At 47.6% G+C, this 17,012-nt stretch overlaps 1 protein-coding gene across 1 annotated transcript in view; it reads right to left on the reverse strand.

The window, feature by feature from the left end:
- The window catches only part of CHADL (chondroadherin like), a 405,933-nt gene extending 396,897 nt beyond the window's left edge, over positions 1 to 9,036 (reverse strand). Inside the window, exon 1 of the mRNA XM_075321934.1 lies at positions 8,984 to 9,036. The gene's annotated coding sequence lies outside the window, so the exon portion shown is untranslated. The remainder of the gene's footprint in view (positions 1 to 8,983) is intronic.
- Positions 9,037 to 17,012: the final 7,976 nt, after the last annotated feature.

Here is a 17,012-nt window from a genome sequence, read left to right on the forward strand (position 1 = left end):
AATTTGCTAGATCTGGTCCTGTCAAATAGACCGGATACAATTTCAGATCTACAGGTCCGGGAGCACTTGGGCACCAGTGATCATAATATGGTAAGCTTCGACGTAATATTCAATAGAACATTTCAAAGGGGGAATGCTAAAACCTGGAATTTTAGGAAAGCTGATTTCAACAAATTAAGGGAAGAGCTTAAATGTGTAGATTGGGACAGAGTCATGGTAACTGGGGATACCGAACATAAATGGGGTAAGTTTAAGGATATACTACTAGAGTCCTGTAAAAAACGTATACCCTCTGGTAATAAAATGTCCAGGAATAAAAAGAAACCACTATGGATAAATAAGACTGTACAAAGTATAATAAAACAAAAACAAAGGGCGTTTAAAATCTTAAAGGCTGAGAATACAGAAATAGCATTGCAGGAGTATAAAGATATCAATAGGCAATGCAAAAAAGAAATCAAACAAGCAAAACTAGCTACTGAAACAAAAATCGCCAATGACATTAAAATAAATCCCAAAATTTTTTATAAATACATTAATGCCAAAAGGAAAACAAAGGATAGTATCGGACCCTTAAAATATAATAACAAGTTAGTTATAGAGGACAAACAAAAGACTGAGATATTAAATAGGCATTTCTCATCTGTATTCACCAAGGAACTGACTGTACCAGGGATCATTCAACAAGTGAAAAATCAAAGTCCACCACCCGATATAATTAATTTAACACAAGATGAAGTACGCCTACGTCTGAGTAAATTAAACATTGACAAATCCCCAGGGCCAGATGGCATTCATCCACGAATATTGAGGGAATTGGGCTCCGTAATCGACAGACCGCTGTATCTCATCTTTTTAGACTCACTTGTAACGGGGTTGGTGCCTCAGGATTGGAGGATTGCTGATGTGGTACCGATATTTAAGAAAGGTAAGAGGGTAGATCCAGGCAACTACCGTCCAGTAAGCCTGACATCAGTAGTATGCAAAGTTTTTGAGGGCATTTTAAGGGATGACATGCAAAAATATATTGCAGAAAATAATATGATAACTGACAAACAGCATGGATTCATGAAAGATAAGTCGTGTCTAACCAACCTGTTGGGGTTCTATGAGGGGGTAAGTTCAAACCTGGATATTGGTAATGCAGCTGATGTGATTTATTTGGACTTTGCAAAGGCATTTGATACTGTACCACATAATAGCCTTATACTAAAGCTCCAGAAGCAAGGACTAGGGGACACAATATGCAACTGGGTAAGGAATTGGCTAAGAGATAGGAAACAAAGAGTAGTCATAAATGGTACATTCTCTAAATGGGCTATAGTCAGCAGTGGGGTGCCGCAGGGATCTGTGCTTGGACCGATTCTTTTTACTCTCTTTATTAATGACCTTGTGGATGGGATTGATAGTACAGTGTCAGTCTTTGCCGATGACACCAAACTATGTAGGATATTAAAAACTGACCTGGATAGTACAATATTACAAAAAGATCTGGATAAGATGTCAGAATGGGCAGATACTTGGCAAATGAGATTTAATGTTGATAAATGTAAAGTAATGCACCTAGGACGGAGTAATCCTATAGCTGCGTATACATTAAATGGAAGTAAACTCGGGACTACAGAACAGGAGAAGGACTTGGGTATTCTCATTACAAATAAGCTGAGCAGCAGCACTCAATGTCAAGCAGCAGCTGCTAAAGTAAACAAGATTTTAGGGTGTATAAAAAGAGAGATTAGATCCCGTGATCCCAACGTATTGTTACCCCTCTATAAATCACTTGTAAGACCACATCTGGAATACGGGATCCAGTTTTGGGCTCCACATTTTAAAAAGGACATTCAGAAGTTAGAGTCAGTTCAAAGGCGGGCAACTAGACTATTACAAGGAATGGAAGGCCTCCCATATGATGGCAGGTTGAAAAAGTTAAATATGTTTAGCTTAGAAAAAAGACGTCTCAGAGGAGATCTCATTTATATGTATAAATACATGTGTGGTCAATATAAAGGACTGGCACATGACTTATTTCTTCCAAAAACAATACTAAGGACCAGGGGGCACTCACTGCGAGTGGAAGAAAAGCGATTCCGACACCTAAATAGGAAAGGGTTCTTTACAGTTAGAGTGGTCAGACTGTGGAATACACTACCACATGAGGTAGTAATGGCAGATACTATAACAGCTTTTAAAAAAGGGCTGGATGATTTCCTCAGTACACAAAACATTGTTGGTTATAAATGACTTAGTGACTAAATGTAGAACTGGTGGAGGAAGGTTGAACTAGATGGACCTAGGTCTTTTTTCAACCTAAGTAACTATGTAACTATGTAACTATGTAACCCAGTCAGTAATAAAAAAAAAATAGACGACAAACACATTTTTATTTGAAAACACACTCCCCAAAATATTCCCTCTTTCACCAATTTATTAGAAAGAAAAACAAATCCAGGTCTGCTGTAATCCGAGGGGTTCCCATGACGATCCATACCATAGTCCCTGTCCCAGTCAATGAAGAACAGAATGTTCCCCATTGGCTGGGAGAGCAATGCAGTGACCTGAGCTAACATCAATAGGTCAGCCCAGGTCACTGCAGGGCATGACAAGTGCTGCTGTCAGGAGCGAGGTACATTACCTGCGGTGATGATCTCCTGCACTGCTGACAGCAGAGCTGTCACTGACTTCAAGGACCTTTACAGCCAAGTATCGCGAGAGCCTGTGACGTCACCGCTAGTGACAGTCTCTGGTCGGCAGCGAGAGGAGGAGATGTGACAAGCGGCGGCCATGGAGGACAGTGACAGCTGAGGTCGGGAGGGCGGGACTTCATCACCGCAGGTAAGCCAAGTGGGACCATGTGTGCGGAGTGCCAGGTGGGCGGAGCCAAGCGGGATAATGTGTGCAGAGTGCCAGGTGGGTGGAGCCAAGCAGGGTAATGTGTGCAGAGTGCCAGGTGGGCGGAGCCAAGCAGGGCCATGTGTGCAGAGTGCCAGGTGGGCGGAGCCAAGCGGGGTAATGTGTGCATGTGCAGAGTCCAAGGTGGGTGGAGCCAAGCGGGGTAATGTGTGCAGAGTGCCAGGTGGGCGGAGCCAAGCGGGGTAATGTGTGCAGAGTGCCAGGTGGGCGGAGCCAAATGGGGTAATGTGTGCAGAGTGCCAGGTGGGCGGAGCCAAGCGGGGTAATGTGTGCAGAGTGCCAGGTGGGCGGAGCCAAGCGGGGTAATGTTTGCAGAGTACCAGGTGGGCGGAACCAAGCAGGGTAATGTGTGCAGAGTTCCAGGTGGGCGGAGCCAAGCGGGGTAATATGTGCAGAGTCCCAGGTGGGTGGAGTCAAGCGGGGTAATGTGTGCAGAGTGCAAGTGGGTGAAGCCTAGCGGGGCCATGTGTGCGGGCGGCGGAGAGCGAAGTGGGTGGAGCCTAGCGGGGCCATGTGCGCTGAGGACGCCAGTGCCGGGGACTGCATGGCTGGGGACAGGTGAGTCTGAGAGTGTGTGTGTGTGTGTGTGTGTGTACATGCCGAGTGCAGGAGGGGGCGGAGCCCAGCGGGGAAGTGTTGTCTCCCTGCACACGTAAGTAGGATAAATAACGGGTTACTAAACAAAGCGCTTTGCTTGGATACCCAATGTTTATCTTGGTTACCAGCTTACCGCAGGCTGCCAGCGATGGCTCCCTGCACACTGTAGCTGTAAAAAGCCCTGCTTTTGCTGATAGAACCGTTATCGAACGTAACTCGAACTGCCGAACTTTTACTTAAAAGCTCGAGTTCGAGTTCTAACTAGAACACCCCCCAAAATCACTCGAACCGCTAACTGGAGGATCACGAACCACAAACCGCGCTCAACTCTAGTGAAGACTTCAAGTGTCATCCCCAACCCGCTCCAAAATCAGGTTACTAGTCAACCAATGGGATAGGACTTTCCCACTACAGTCAAAAGAAATCCTACGCGTGAACCCTGAGAGCAAGCTCACTCCGTTAGCCATACGGGTGAGTGGGACCCGAAGAGTTTTATACCCACGGGTCCAACAGAGACGAAGGTGCCAAGGACAGGACCACAGGCTAACAGCAACACCAAGGGCACGGATCCAAGCGTGCTCCCCACAAGCTGCAGTGGTGCTCAGAATTCTGGTTTACAAGCTGTCGGTGTAGTTATTCCAGGACTGAGTACATTGAAAATCCCTGTTCCTATCCCCAACGGCTCCCAAAGACCATCCCAGCATCAACAGGCCCAGGGACATGAACCTCCTACCCACGGAGGGGTTAAACATCAGGCTGCCACACCATCGTCACCGGGCTCCCCAACGGCAGTGGTGGTCCCTCACATCACCACGCACCGTGGGTGGCGTCACAAACTTTCCAAAAAACCACTGTACATATCCCCCCACTTTTAATCGAGTGGCCGCGCGACCCCCGGGTCCGAAGACCCCTTGAGCCACCGTGGATCCGTATCCGAGCAGCAGCGGCAGCCCGGCTGCTGGCACGGGGGCGGTACACCAGCACAACTCAACTGCTGCCAGCACTCTCCCCACAGCTGCCAGCACAGTCCACACCAGCACCACCTCTTCCTCCTGTTACTCCACTCCACCAACGCTGCCGCCCCCGTCCGACAAGACAAGATCAACGGAACCCATTTTTTTTTAGCTTTTTTTTATCTATAAATTTGGGGTGTATCTTATAATCCGGTGCGACTTATAAAACACAAAATACAGTATAGTTATGCCTTTAGATTCTAGTAATACTTTATCTTACGTTTTACTCTTACTTAAAGCTGACAGATTTCTTTCTTTTTTCTCATGTGATAACTGTGTCCATGTCTATCACAAATTCGACAAATGACTGCATTTGACTGGTTTTCAAATATTATAAAATATGAATCCCTCCCACTGACAAATATGTTACCATCTATAAGGATCTGTATCTAAACTGCATTAAAGTCTCCAAATAGTAGGTAAATCATTGATGGCCAAATGCCCACTCGCAGTGGCAGGAGTGGCGCTACTCAGGAGGGCCCGGTGGCCGCGCTGTCACCGCCCCCCGCCGAGGATCGCGCTTTCAATTGCATCGGCATCGCAGGTGCCGATACAATTGAGAGCAATGATGAGAGAGTGAGCGGCGCGCTCTCTCTTATCATTCTCCCCGCTGTGACTGTCGGCGTTCTGACAGCTCTGCAGAGGACCGCGGTGACATCATCACTGCGCGCCTGCTGAGAGGTCAGAGCGAGCGACAGCAATGGACGACGCTCCGAGGAGACCGGATCAGCGGGGGAACGAGGAGAAGTGAGCCGCCCCTCTACTGACATTGGGCTCCCCTGACTCACAGGCCGGCCACTACACAGCGGCACTAGTACACATAGGGGCCCGGCAGCCGCTCTGCAGAGCCGGCTGCTGGGCCCCTATGTGTAGTGCCTCTGTGTAGTGGCCGACAATGCGACCGTCAGGGGGCCGGCCTGTGAGTCAGGGGAGCCCAGTGTCAGTAGAGGGGCCCCTGACCTGGAGAGGCCACCAGCCGTTTCTGAGCTGCAGGAAAGCTCCTGACCTGCACAGAAGACGGAACAATCCGTCCTGCAGGACCTGCGATGATGTCACGCCCATGTGACTGTGTGGGAGGAGACACAGGATGCTGGCAGAAAGCAAGAGATGCTGAATCCTGAATGAGACATGGACACATGACTGGTAATAAGAAAAGAGGGGACATGAGGGGGAAGGGGGCTGCATATGAGGGCTGCAGACTGTGACAGAAGGATGTGAAGGGGTGCAGAGAGTTTGAGAGGGGTAAGTTGGGGTACATGCAGGGTGAGATATGTGGGTAGGGTTTGTGAGATATGGGGTGTAGTGTGTGTGATCTGGGGGGTGCAAGCTGTGTGAGATGTGGGGGTGTAGTGTGTGTGATATGGGGGTGCAGGCTGTATGGGGAGCAGGGTTTGTGAGATATGGGGGTGTAGTGTGTGATATGGGGGTGCAGGGTGTGTGACATATGGGGTCTGGGGGGTGCAGGCTGTATGGGGAGCAGGGTGTGTGAGATATGGGGGCAGGGGAGTAACTACCGCGGTCGCAGGGGTAGGAAGGAGAAGAGAGGTACTTGTTTTTTTATTATGCTGGCTGCATGACACATGGAGGCCTGGGGGTGCTGGCTGCATGACACATGGAGGCCTGGGGGTGCTGGCTGCATGATACATGGAGGTCTGTGGGACTACATAATAAACATGAAGGACACCTTATACATGGACTAGGGGTGCATTATACATGGAGGAGTATGGGGCTGCATAATACAAAATGAAGCACACCTTATACATGGAATATAGGGGTGCATTATACAGGGAGGAGTATGGGGCTGCATAATACAATATGATTTATGGCGCTACATTATAATACATATAGGACTATGGGGGCTACATTATAATATATGGAGGAATATGGAGGCTACCTTATACATGGACTATGGGTGTGCGTTATAAAACTGGAGGCCTATGTGGTGCAGTATAATATATGGAGGCCTCTGTGGTGCAGTATAATATATGGAGAACTATGGGGTGAATTATAATACATGGAGAAGGGAAATGCATTGTAATACATGGAGAACTATGGGGGTGCATTCTAATATATCAAGGGTTATGTGGGACCCTTTATATTATACGGAAGGCTATGTGGGGGCCATTATAAAATTTGGAGATTTATATACAAGGGGGGACAAAGATACAAGTATGGGATGGAAATGTTTTGTCCTGAGGGAAAAAGGCTCTTTCCCTCAGCACCCAGGTTTCCCATGCTCTGGCTGTACATCTCTCAGCACCCAGCTTTCCCATGCTCTGATATGGGAAAGCTGGGTGCTGAGAGAAAGATGTATAGCAGGGCATGGGGAAGCAGGGTACTGATAGAGGGATTTCAGATCATGGGAAACCTGGGTGCTGAGGGTAAGAGCCAAGTGTCAGCATCATTATCCTGTACCCCAAGTGTCAGTGTCATTATTCCGTACCCTAAGTGTCGGTGTACGTGGAGGGGGGCCCCGGTCCAAATTTTGCCCCAGGGCCCATCAAACTCTAGTTACGCCACTGAGTATTAATCACTGTATTCTACATGAGGGTGCCTATTGCTATCTGGCTCTGCACTGTGCTGTATACAGGCTGTGCTGTATACAAGCTGTATGCTACATGAGGGTGCCTAATGCTATCTGGCTCTGCACTGTGCAGTCTGGGTCTGCACTGTGCTATATAGGTCTGTGTACTACAGGAGGATACCTAATGCTATCTGGCTCTGCACTGTGCTATATAGGTGCTGTGTACTATATGAGGGTGCCTAATGCTATCTGGCTCTGCACTGTGGTATATAGGGGCTGTATACTACATGAGGGTGCCTAATGCTATCTGACTCTGCAATGTACTATATAGGGGCTCTGCACTACATGAGGGTGCTTAATGCTATCTGGCTCTGCACTGTGGTATATAGTGGCTATATACTACATGAGGGTGCCTAATGCTATCTGGCTCTGCACTGTGGTATTTAGGGGCTGTATACTACATGAGGGTGCCTAATGCTATCTGGCTCTGCACTGTGGTATTTAGGGCCTGTATACTACATGAGGGTGCCTAATGCTATATGTGTCTGCATTGTGCTATATGTGGGCTGTATATTACATGAGGGTGCCTATTGCTATCTGGGTCTGCATTGTGCTATATGTGGGCTGTATACTACATGAGGGTGCCTAATGCTATCTGGCTCTGCACTGTAGTATTTAGGGGCTGTATACTACATGAGGGTGCCTAATGCTATATGTGTCTGCATTGTGCTATATGTGGGCTGTATACTACATGAGGGTGCCTATTGCTATCTAGGTCTGCATTGTGCTATATGGGGGCTGCTTAATGTTATATGGGGGCTGCATAGTGCATATGGGGGCTACATAATACTATATGGAGGACAATGGGGGCTTCGTAACACAATATGGGGGCTGCAAACTACTATACCCCCAGAGTTGTATGTCCCCTCTACCCAGGTGCTGTACACCCCCTCAGAGCTGTATGTTCCCTCCACCCAGGCGCTGTATATCCCCTCCGAGCTGTATGTCCCCCCCCACCCCAGAGCTGTATACCCCCAGAGCTGTATACCCCCAGAGCTGCATGTCACCCCCCACCTCACAGCTGTTTGTCCCCCCCACCTCAGTCACTGCCCTCCTCTAGAGCTGTATGCCCCCCATTGCTGTATACCCCTTTCCTCAGTAATATATATTCCCCCAGTAATGTGTTTGTCCCCAGCCTCTCTTGTGCTGTATATACAGCAGTGTTAGTGTGCTCTATGTGCGGCCATGTCTGTTAGACAAGCCGGGAGGTGAGTGAGGCTGTTGCCGGCTTCCCAATATTAAAAATATATATACAGGATAAATATATAAAAATAGTGTGTGTGTGTGTGTGTGTGTGTGTGTGTGTGTGTGTGTGTGTGTGTGTGTGTGTGTGTGTGTGTGTGTGTGCATGTATGATGTGTATCTATGTATGTCAGTGTATATGTCTGTGTCTAGATTTATGTCTATTTATGCGTTTTTGTGAATTTCTCTTTAAATAAGTATGCGTACGTATGCCTGTATGTGTATGTATCTGTGCATGTCTGTGTGGATGGGGCCCACTGAGACTCTTTCGCCCAGGGTCCACAAAAACCTGGAGCCGGCCCTGCACAGAGCTACTACTTTACTTATGAATAAAAGGCTATTCAGCAGAGTTTTCCACAACATGCAGAGGAAATGAGCAGCCTGAAAGATGAGCCTGTAGCCTGGCTCCTCCAATATTCACTGGACTCAGACTCCGAATTCTCCGGCAAGCTGTTCATTCTTATAAAAACACTTTTATAGAGTGTGTTAGTTTCAAACAAAGAAAAGAAATACATATAAACGATAAATAAATCCGTCATCACAATAGTTACATTTATTTCTATACATGTCCTGTCCTCCACATTACAATGTATGTTAGTCACTTTCTGTAATAGAAAATAGAAAGAGAATAACTCACTGGAATAGGTAATCAAGCTTGGATTGTAGACTGTCAGAGTGTGAGAAGGTCCCTTATACTCATGAGATATTTAAATGGCAAGGAGGAGACGTGAAAGGTGGAGCCACTATGGTGGAGAGGAGGGGGTTGTGTCAGAGGCCACATAGCTCGAAAATACCTCACGTCAGTTATATGTTACACTGGAAACTAATATTATTTTTTAGGATATACTTCATTTATCTATTTCTTGTAGTTTGCAGCGTTCTATGTTACAACTTATTCTTTTTTTTTCATAAATGTAATAAACTGTGGTAAAATGAAGCCATTTGTCTCTAAATTATTAGGCTATGTGCACATGCTGCATCTTTGTGATGACCACAAATATGCAAGGTTTTGGCCCCCAAAAAAACGCATCCATGGCAAATATGCATCCAAAAAACGCATGCATTTTGCCACATTTTTTTTGCCACATTTTGCCGCGTTTTTACTGCATTTTTGCCCAATGTTTTTTTTTTTAAGTCAATTCTACTGATAGATAGAAAGAATAGGTACCGCAGATAGAAAGAACATATTAAATAGATAGAAAGGAAGAACATATTAAATAGTTAGATAGAAGAACATCTAGCATAGATAATAATAATGAACAGATAGAAAGAAATAGCTTGATAAATAGAGCGATAGCTAGCTTGCCCAGCTGTTTTGTTTTTTTTTAATTATTTTTTGGTCAAAAATTGACGTGAGGTCACCCCCATTTTTCATATCCAGGACAGGAACAGCAGCAGCTGCAGGCTGTTACAATCAGCTGTCTGCTGTACCTTGGCTGATTCTGAAAAATTGAAGGGATCCCACACTTTTTTTTTTATTATTATTATTATTATTATTTATTTAAAAAAAAAATTATGTGGAGTCCCCCCTATTTTCTAAAACCAGCCAATGTACAGTAGACAACTGGGGGCTGATATTATTAGGGTGTGAAGGGCCATGGTTATTTGGCCCCTTCCAGCCTAACAATAGCAGCCCCCAGCTGGCGCTGGACCCGGCTCTTCCCATTACCCTGGTACGGTGGCAATTGGACTAATAAGAAGTTAATGGCAGCCCACAGCTGCCACTAAACCCTAGATTAGTAATTAGAGGCATCTATCAGACCCCCATCACTAATCTGTAAGTGAAAGGAAGTAAATACAAACACCCAAAAAAATCCTTCATTTGAAATAAAAGACCGAAATCACCCTCTTTCACCACTTTATTAACCCCGAAAACATCTTTGCAGGCCCAACGTAATCCAAACAAGGTCCCACGACACTTCCAGCACTGCTACATCTGAAGCTCAACGCAAACGCCATAGAACATGACTGCCCGATGTGAGCTCCAATCAGCAACTGACGTTAGTTGCACAATCAGTGGTGACATCACTCAGGTGATTTGCGGTCACAGGTGGTGAACTCTAGGTGGCCGCGACTAACCTGAGTGACATCACCGCTGATCATGGCTCAGTTGCTGCCTGAACCTCTCAGTGGGCAGTCATGTTCTATGGCGCTCGCTGTGAGCTTCAGGTGTAGCAGTAGTGGAAGCATTGTGGGACCTTGTGTGGTTTATGTCAGACCTGCAGGTATGTTTTTGGGGTTAAAAAAGGGGTAAAAGAGGGTGCTTTTTTGTTTTTTATTTCAAACTAGCTGTACTACCCGGCTTTGCCCGGGTTAATAACTGTGTGACGACATGGACTCTCATGGGTTAAAGTTTCTTAACATTCAGCCAGACGTATTGTTCTTTTGTGTATTACCTCATGTTTATTTAGCTATTGTTTCTCCAGACCCTTCCAGTAATCATTGTAATGTAGTTGTGTATTGCTAATGTGATTACCTTTGTAGCCATTGTCTAGTCGGTGACTTGCAGACCCCATGTAGATATCCTCAGACTTTCTACCCACATCATTTAAATGAACATTATCCATGCACCTTGAAATTCATCCAATGGGAGAAGCAATCTTGTCCAACCAATCCGATTAGGACGCAGTGTATCCAAGTGGAAGGCTGTGGCTATAAAAGGGATTTCTTTAAGTCACCAGGTTGTTGTTGATGGATGTGCATGATCCAGCCTAAGCTCTTAGGAGCTGGCTAGAGGATCAGGGTACCTTGTGGCTTCAATCTAGGGACTTCGGTTCCGATTGGAGACCATATCCACAGTCTAGGGATTTCCGGCTGCCAGGATTATATCATCATACCAGAGACTACTTAAGGAGGAAACCCAGGTTGGGACAAAATCGGTCACCTGGTAAAGACTTTGCAGACCTCAGCCAGCTTCCTAAATCTGGCGTTATTCCAGTCACGGTGGGTGCCCACCGAAAGCGGGGTGCTGCTGGATTAGAGTAATTAGCCCTGGAACCTCTGAGGCATGGACATTCTAAATGCCTGGTGAGCCAGCGGAAGGGTGATACTCTGTTGCCTGTTACATTTGTGTGTTTTGCTGGTTATGTGTTATGTGCCGTTAATACTTTGGGGATCCAATAAAGTCTAATTATTGTGGTTCCCTCACCCTGTGTTGTCTGAGTAGTGTTCCGCCCACGGTTAAGGAGGTCGTGCATTCAGTTGGGATGACTCCTGAGCCACGCTGTCTTTCTAAAGGCGGCTGGGCCAGAGGGCGAGAGCACCCACTGAGCCCCGTGTCTCCACAAACTGCTGTTAACAAAATAGAATGTATTAACAAAAATGTATTCTGCACACAAAAACCACAAAACAGATATAAATGTAATTATAATGTCTGTCTCCCCCTCTGTATATATCTCTCTGTCTCTCTCCCTATCTCTGTCTGTCTGTCTCTTTCCCTGTCTCTCTGACTGGCTCTGTCTTTTTCTCCATCTGTCTCAATCTCTTTCCCTGTCTGTCCATGTATCTCTGTCACTTTCCTGTCTGTCTCTTTCCCTGTCTGTCTCTTTCCCTCTCTTTCCCTCTCTGTCTCTTTCCCTCTGTCCCTCTGTCTTTCCCTGTCTCTGTCTCTTTGTCTGTCTCTTTACCTGTCTTTGTCTGTCTCTTACCCTGTCTGTCTCTTTCCCTGCCTGTCTGTTTCCCTGTGTCTGTCTCTGTCTCTTTGTCTGTGTCTGTCTCTTTACCTGTCTGTGTCTGTCTCTTAACCTGTCTCTCCCTTTCCCTCTCTTTCCCTGTCTGTCTCTTTCCCTGTCAGTCTGTCTCTTTGTCTGTCTCTTTGTGTCTGTCTCTTACCCAGTCTATGTCTGTTTCTTACCGAGTCTGTGTCTGCCTCTTTCCCTGTCTGTGTCTGTCTCTTTCCCTGTCTGCATTGTGACATGCCAATATTCCATATAAGGGCGTGGCTGCGCATTCTTCTGAAGTTCTGGCTGCACTGTGGCTCCCAGCTCCATTCGCTTTAATGGAGGCAGGTTATTTGGAGAATAACTGTAAAGCGCGGGGTTAAAATTTCCCCTCAAAACATAGCCTATGATGCTCTCGGGGTCCAGACGTGTGAGTGTGCAAAATTTTGTGGCTGTAGCTGTGACGGTGAAGATGCCAATCCCGGACATACATACACACATACACATACACACACACATACACACACACACATACACACACACATACACACACACACACATACACACACACAGATACACACACACACACACACACACATACACACACACACATACACACATACACACATTCAGCTTTATATATTAGATAAAGGATTGTTTGAGTGTTTTTGTTTATTTACTTTCACTCACAGATCAGTGATGGAGGTGTCTCATAGACGCATGCCATTATTAATCCAGGACTTATTAATGAAATATTGATGTTCCTCGCTCCTGCGGCGTTATACACAGCGATGTGTGCAGCTGGAGGAGCGAGGAACTACATCGTACCTGTCGCTGCAGCATAATTATGAAAAAGTCAGAGCCTGCAACGATGATACGATAACGACGCTTTTGCGCTCGATTTGCCCGTGTCGCACAACCGATGGGGGCGGGTACGCTCGCTAACGATATCGATACTGATGTCGCAGCATGTAAAGTACCCTTAAGGGTAGCAGGGACACAGCGATCATGCTTTCCTTGAATTTGGGATTGCAAGAGGGGGCACACCTGAGAAGACACAGACTTGCAAGCTTGACTTTAGCAGAGCGGGCTTTAAGGTAGATTTCCATGGCACCTAATTCTTAAGGCCGCTTTACACGCTGCGATATCGTTACCGATATCGCTAGCGTGCGTACCCGCCCCCATCGTTTGTGCGACACGGGCAAATCGCTGCCCGTGGCGCACAAAATCGCGCTGACCCGTCACACTACTTATCTGCCTAGCGACATCGCTGTGACCGGCGAACCACCTCCTTTCTATGGTGGCGGTCCGTTCAATGTCACCGCGACGTCACTAAGTGGCCGCCCAATCAAAACAGAGGGGCGGAGATGAGCGGGACGAACATCCCGCCCACCTCCTTCCTTCCTCATTGCTGGCGGGATGCAGGTAAGTTGAGGTTCCTCGTTCCTGCGGTGTCACACATAGCGATGTGTGCTGCCGCAGGAACGATGAACTACATCATTACTGCAGCAGCAACGATAATTGAGATTAGGGGGGCATGTCACCAATTAGCGATTTTGAACGTTTTTGCAACGATTTAAAATTGCTAATAGGTGTCACACGCAACGACATTGCTAACGCGGCTGGATGTGCGTCACAAAATCCGTGACCCCAACGAGATCGCTTTAGCGATGCCGTAGCGTGTAAAGCGGCCTTTTGGCACAAAAACTGCAAACAAAGGATGGGAAATCTTCCATAAGGAAATCCTTAATGCACAAGAACTAACAATGCCTAAGGCCTCCGACTCATATCCGTGCCGCCGGTATGTGTTTGGTACGTTTTTGCATGTACCGGCGGCACGGAGACACATACACCAATGTTACCCTATGGTAACAGGCACACACACGTAAAACCACACGGAACGTGTGTCCGTGTCGTTTGTATGTGTGTGCGTTTTTACACACGCTCAACATGTCCGTTTTTCTCCGGCATCACGCAGGCACGGACCCGCTAAAGTCAATGAGTCCATGTCTGCACGTATGTGACACGTAGCATGTATGTGTTCTACCCGTACCGTCCGTGTGCTTTTTTTTGGTGAATTCTGGATGCAATGTCGGTCAATCTCCCTCTGTTAGTCGGTCAGTATCTTTCGCTGTCAGATGGTCGCTCTGTCTGTCTGTCTGTCTCTCTCTCTTTGTGTCCCTCTCTTTGTCCATCGGTCGGTCTCTCCCCCTCTCGCATACTCACCGATCCCCGATCATTGGCGCGGCGCTGCACAGCTGTCAAAAACCTCCGGCGGCTTTACTTTTTTGAAAATGCCGGCCGCTCATTACTCAATCTCGTATTCACTGCTTCCTCCGTCCACTGGCGCCTATGATTGGTTGTAGTCAGACACGCCTCCACGCTGAGTGACAGCTGTCTCACTGCAACCAATCACAGCCGCCGGTGGGCGGGTCTATATCTTGCAGTAAAATAAATAATTTAAAAAAATGGCGTGCGGTCCCCCCCAATTTTGATACCAGCCAGGGTAAAGCCACACGGCTGAAGGCTGGTATTCTCAGGATTGAGGGCTCCACGTGATGGGGAGCCACCCAGCCTAACAATATCAGCCAGCAGCCGCCCAGAATTGCCGCATCCATTAGATGCGACATTTCCGGGACTCTACCCAGCTCATCTCGAATTGCCCTGGTGCGGTGGCAATCGAGGTAATAAGGGGTTAATCATGGCAGGCGTCTCCCCAAGATAACTTACAGGTTAATCATGGAAGGTAACGAAAATAAACACACACAATGAAAAATGCTATATTTGGAATAATACACAAAAACAAACACCCTCTTTCACCACTTTATCAAGCCACAAATACCCATCCAGGTCCAGCGTAATCCACGGAGGTCCCATGACGCTCTCAGCTCTGCTACATGAAGGTGACAGGAGCGGCCACATAACATGACCGCTCTCTGTCAGCTCCACGCAGCAACTGAGGTGAGCTGCACAATCAGCGATGACGTCACTCAGGTTACTCGCGGCCACCACTGGATCCTCCAACTGTGACTGCAAGTCGCCCAAATGACTGAAGTGAGCTGAGCGATCTGCAAAAAAGTCACAGGTGAGTTGCGGTCTCAGGTGGAGGACTCCAGCTAGCCGCGGGTAGCCTGAGTGACGGCAGCGATAATCACGCCACTAACTTCAGTCACTCAGGAGATTATCGGTCAGCAGTGAGTCCTTCACGGGTGACCCCTAATCAGGAGGCCACACACAGACAGAGCCGTGGTATGACAATGAAGTCGGGTGAAGTTCATCCGAGTTCATTCTCATCGCGCATCTCTGTCTGTGTCGGCTGTCAGCGGGTATGTATCAACGACATTTTGCCACACACATGGATAATTTCAAACGGACACCACACGGACATTACAGGTACGTATCTCACGCATACACAGACATTCCACACGCACACACAGCGAGCATACGCCATCACACAGATGTCACATGTACCGGAGAAACGCCCATAAAAAACGGAACACGGACCCGAAAAACGTAACGTGAGACACATACTTTTTTTTGCGGAAGTGTGGCAGAGACATAACAGGAAGAAAAATGGGGAAAGTCCTAAAGAAATCAGGAGGAATGACCAAAAAAATTACATCACCTGCTCAAAAAGAAAAAGGAAACATACATCAAGTGGAAGATGGGGGTTTAACCTAGGGACGAATACATGGCAGTTTGCAGACTCTGCAAGACAAGTGTAGCTCCCCTGAAGCCATAAAGGGTGCTACAAGTTTCTGCATCCCCACAAGGGCCTCCTGGCGCCTTACCCCCTAGGGCCCCAGGAGACCAGTGCCAGTAACATCAAAAACCCAGGTAATCCTAGTTTTTCCCCAACAACCCCCCATGCAATGGTGCTTAGCTAGGGTCGGACCAATGGATGGCCGCCTAGAGGTGGAGCCAGACCAGTCCACTAGTTGACCAGGTGGGAGGGGCAGACTGTGGACAGTAGTCAGACAAGAGTAGCAGGCCAGGAGTGAAGGTGGAAGTGTGACGCCCCTGGACTATCAGGTCGTCACAGGGTATTGTACAATCTGCCCTCCCGTACAATATCCGCTTCCTTCTTGGTATGGGTCCCCAAGTACATGGTGTTACCTAACATCAGCTAATAAAATCCTAGGTAGACTCTGCACCACACTCACCAGACACACCAGTGGACAGCCTGAGTGGAATAGGGTCGCCCACTTGGGGGGTTGGTTAGGGGAGGTCAGGAGTGTCAGGAAAGAAAGAGAGTATTGTGTTGGAAGCGAAGGAGAGAGGAGGTCAGGAGCAGGGCTCCTTGGAACTGTCTAGGTAGCAGACGGTGGTCAGGGCCTAGAGGAGCTGGACCCTCGGTCGCAGGGGATCATGGCAAGGGGCACGGAACTGTCGAGGAGGACAGCCGGAGGCCTTACACCATCACCAGGCTGGGACCAGGGCACGACGAGGTACGTGGACCCTAGGTCAGGGAGTAGCTTCAGGCAACCTGACAATTTACCCGACGAGAATGGAGCCTTCAAGATCCGCTCTCCACCCGCTCCAAAATCAGGGTACTAGCGCAACGAGGGGGTTCAGACTTTCCACTAAAATGGTTTAGAAAATCCCAAGCGGGAACCCTGAGAGCAAGCTCCTACACTTAGCCATAGTGGAGAGCGGGACCCCGTCAAGTTCCATACTACCGGGACCAACAGAGAAGCAAACTTAGTGCCAGGAGGCAGGTCACAGATCAGCAGGCAGCAACATCGGGGACGGGACCCAAACTAGCTCCCCTTAGCAGCAGCGGTATCCAGAACTTTGGTTTATCCAGTTGTCGGTGTCAGCTTAATGGACTGAGTGAGTACGCAAGTGACCCCTTCACTGCCTGACCGGCTTGGTGTTAATTTTACGTGGTCCAAGGCTACTAACTCAAGGGGCTGTTTTGTGATGATTGGCTGCAGGGGAGACCTCTGGTTAGTATCATCTTTCCACCTCAGGTTACATGGGCCACATTCTCGGCACCACTTCTCG

This window comes from Anomaloglossus baeobatrachus, chromosome 8, assembly GCF_048569485.1.
Source record: "Anomaloglossus baeobatrachus isolate aAnoBae1 chromosome 8, aAnoBae1.hap1, whole genome shotgun sequence".
NCBI classification, from domain to species: Eukaryota; Metazoa; Chordata; class Amphibia; order Anura; family Aromobatidae; genus Anomaloglossus; species Anomaloglossus baeobatrachus.